Here is a 3933-nt window from a genome sequence, read left to right as displayed (position 1 = left end):
CTTCAGCTCCGTGTGGCCCAAGATCCTCAGCCTCACCGCCAGCCTTTCATGACACATGACCCTTCATGGCACTATTATTAATGGAAGTGATCTCATTTATTTACTTGTTTTTTGTTTTGTTTTGCCTTTAAGTCCCTTAAGGGCAGGGACCTTGACTGTCTTGTTCACCACAGCATCCCAGCCTAGACCCAGGAAGCTGACTGCCTGGTAAATAGAGAACACAATAAATGTTTGTTGAATAAATAAATGAATTGTGGGATGGTTACATTGCTGCCTTTAGTTAGGTCACATGATTGGCATCAGACACCACACAAAGGAGCCCTGTTGTTTAAGGACTGGTCAAAAGTGTAGATCCAACCTAACATAAGCATTTCAAGTTCCTCAGGCTTTGACTTTTTGCCTCATTCGGGAAAATGCCCTCTGCAAAGTGCCGTCAGGCTCTGCTGGGTTCGTGCATGAAGACAGCAAGTGAGCCAGCAGCTGATGGTATACCATTGCTTTTCACTCCGACCAGAGCCTTTCTCACAACCCGTGCTAACACTTCTCTCTTCATTGCAGGAAGCTTCAGAAATCCAGCCTTTTCACTCTGCTACTTGGATACGGCCCCCAAGCAGCTTGGCTGCTCTTCCCAACTTTTCCCTCTTTTCTGATTCATAAAGGCTAGCTGAAGTCATTTTTGTTTTATGAGTTTTTACATCTAATTAGTGTTGGAAAACAAAAATCTCAAACGAAACCTTGGGGAAGTTAAAAATGTTGCAAAGTTTTACAAAACCCTTTTCCTGTGATTATATTCTGTTTGTTTCTGTCACCCAGGATGTAGGGCAATGGTGCAATTTTGGCTTACTGTGGCTTCGACCTCCCGGACTCGGTGATCCTCCCACCTCAGCCTCCTGAGTAACTGGGCATTTTATACCATAAAACTGGTGCTGATGCGATTATTTAAAATTACAAATCAAACCACTTCACTCTCCTAATTAAAGGCCTCCATTTTATGTCGTAATAATTTATCTTGAAATGCTTGTGGAAGGCTGGACTTACACTTTTGACAAGTCCTTAAACAACGGGTGTGCTCCACCATGCCCAGCTAATTTGTTTGTTTGTTTGTTTGTTTTTCAGAGATGAGGTCTTCCTATGTTTCCTGGACTGCTCTCCAACTCCTGGGCACAAGTGACCCTCCTGCCTTGGCCTCCTAAATTGCTAGGATTGCAGGTGTGAGCCACCGTACCTGGCCTCCATTCTATTCCTAATTCCTTCTAAAATACTACATGGAAACCACAGTGAGGTTTTCCTCACTAAGTTACTCTTTTGAAGGCAGACGCTAATAACACCTGCTTTGAAACACCATCCTTCTGAGGTCCTCTGGGATTTTTTCTGAATGGTGGCCCTTGTTGCCATCTTAAAGGTCTAGTCAAGATAAAACATCATGTTCCTCTGGACAACCTGAATGGAGGGGGCAGCTTCATACCAGGGCCTGACAATCTTGCACATATCCACATAGACCACATAGGCAATGCCTGAACCACAGCTGATCTGAATCTTGGCAGAACACCTTGGTATCCTCCCAGAAGATGAGCGCAATGAGAGACTTGTAAGCAGCTCCTGCAAGGCCATTTCCCACTCAGCTCTCTGTCTTCCAAAGAGACTGTCATGAGGCAGTTTCTCATTGCTTCCCGGGTTCCAGTGAGCCATTCTGCCTTAGCCACTTAGAGTACAGCCACAGGTTATAACAAGGCTTAGCTGCAGCATGGCATTGACCCCTCAGCAACAACGTGTCCACAACGTATGCTGTAGTCATCCAGCCCCTTCTGTTTTGGTGTCATCATTTTGGTATCTGAGACAACAGCTCATGGAGAGCTGGCACTTGCTTTTGCTTTTAATGTCTGTGTAAATAATAATATGTCTAAATTCAAAAAGGGCTCATTTCTTTACCAGCCAAATCTTTCAACCTTGTCTTGATACCAAACATCTGATTCATCAATTAATGGTAAAACAAACAAAACTACCAGACAGATACTACCTGGGTACCAGAAATATAGAGATTAATAAAATGAAGTCATGATTCCTTCTTTGTTTTTCCCTTTAAAAGAGATGGGGTCTCACTCTGTTGCCCAGGCTGGAGTGCAGTGGCGTAATCACAGCTTGCTGCAGCCTCAAACTTCTGGTAGGGATCCTCCCGCCTCAGCCTCCTAAAACGCTGGGATTACAGGTGTGAGCCACCATGTCCAGCTTGATTCCTTCTTTTAACATTACCATCTCTTATTAAGGAAATAAACAGCAACAACAGAAAAAAAACAAGTATTCACAAGGCAGTGTAGAGCGCTACTAGAGAAGAGCAGAATGCCTGTAAGGGTTCCTAAATGAGATGGTGTGCTGAGAGGGAAGGGAGGCACCCTGAAATGGAGGAAGCCAGCAAGAAGTTTTCAGGCTGGGCATGGTGGCCTGCACGTTTGGTCCCAGCTACTCAGGAGACCGAGTTGGGAGGATTGCTTGAACCTGAGGGGTTGAGGATGCAGTGAGCTGTGATCGCATCACTGTACTTAAGCCTTGTGGACAGAGCAAGATCCTGATCAAAAAGAAAAAAAAAAAAGTGTTCACATTGGAAGGAAAGCATAGACCTTCAGATTTGGTGTTATCAGATTCCATCCAAGACTGATTTTTTTTCTAGGCTTTGGAGCTCTCAATCCCCTTCAGCTCAAAAGTATCTCCCTCTGGGCGCTTTCAGTACATTGCTTAAAGATTCCATTTTAGCTAGTAAGTATACAGTATGAGGAGTCTTTTGATTGCAGAACCTAACAGGCAAGCATTGTTAGCTTCCTACACAAAGTGCTTCCCCTTACTTCTAATACACTCCTGATTTTTTGGATGGAGAGCTGGGAGTGTGCCCAGCTGTAAGAATAAATTGTAATTGAGCTAAGCTATCCATGACCATTCTGCTTCCCTGTGCCAGATACTGCTTTGCCTTGCTGGCAGTGAGGAATGAGTATGTGATTCATTTCTGGTCCATGAGATATAAGGGGAAATAGTTTGTATCTTTGAAGAAATTTATCTAATTCATTTAAGTTGTCAGATTTATTGGCATAAAGTTCACAATTATTTCCTTAATAACTTTTAATGTCTAATAATACTAAATAGTTCCTTAATATCTTTTTAATGTTTGTAGAGATGTCCCCTCTTTCATTCCTGACATTGCTAATTTCTGGTTTCTTTTTTCTTAATCAAGACTTCAAGTTTTACATGAGGCTTATCAATTTTATTAATTTTTCAAAGAATCAACTTTTGGCTTTGTTTATTTGTTTCATTATTCTCTATGGAGTTCTTCTCTTTTAATAAAATTAACTGACAGCAAAATATGGCACTTTTGGCGGGGGGCAGATATTTCTGAGTTTTAGATTTGTGAAACGACCACCAAAATCATGATACAGAATAGTTCCATCATTCTGTAAAACTCCATCAAGTTGTACTCACGCCTTTGCCACATCCCTAATTCATGGCAACCATAGATTTGTCATCTGTCACAATAGTATTGACTTGTCCAGAATGTAATAAAAATGGAATCATAAGGTATGTAATCCCTTAAGGCTGGTTTCTTTCATTCATCATAATGCCTTTGAGATTCATCTATGTTGCCATACGTATCAATAGTTGATTCCAGTGTATTTTTCACTTTAAAAATTTCTATTTGTTTCCTCTTTATATCTTCCATTTCTTTCCTGATATATATCCTTCCATTCATTCACCCTTACTTTCAAAGCATGGTTATAAAACTTGCCTTAAAGTTTTTTCTGTGAATCCTAACGTCTGTATCATCTAAGTGTTGGCATCACTTGATTTTTTTTTCTCTTGCAACTTGAGATATTCCTGGTTCTTTCTGTGCCTAGTAATTTTGCATTGTATCCTGCACATTTTCAATATTATGCTGTCAGATCCTGGGTA

The 3933-nt window shown here is 41.3% G+C and overlaps 1 long non-coding RNA gene across 1 annotated transcript; it reads left to right on the top strand.

Annotated features, from left to right (window-relative positions):
- Positions 1-390: 390 nt before the first annotated feature.
- On the top strand, positions 391-3569 carry LOC106994480 (uncharacterized). The gene is made up of 2 exons (XR_003724482.2): positions 391-486; positions 1117-3569. It is a non-coding gene; the product is annotated as an uncharacterized LOC106994480 (long non-coding RNA).
- Positions 3570-3933: the final 364 nt, after the last annotated feature.

This window comes from Macaca mulatta, chromosome 18 (assembly GCF_049350105.2).
Source record: "Macaca mulatta isolate MMU2019108-1 chromosome 18, T2T-MMU8v2.0, whole genome shotgun sequence".
NCBI classification, from domain to species: domain Eukaryota; kingdom Metazoa; phylum Chordata; class Mammalia; order Primates; family Cercopithecidae; genus Macaca; species Macaca mulatta.
Note: the sequence above shows the minus strand (reverse complement) of the source record. Positions and strands in the feature narration are given on the sequence as shown.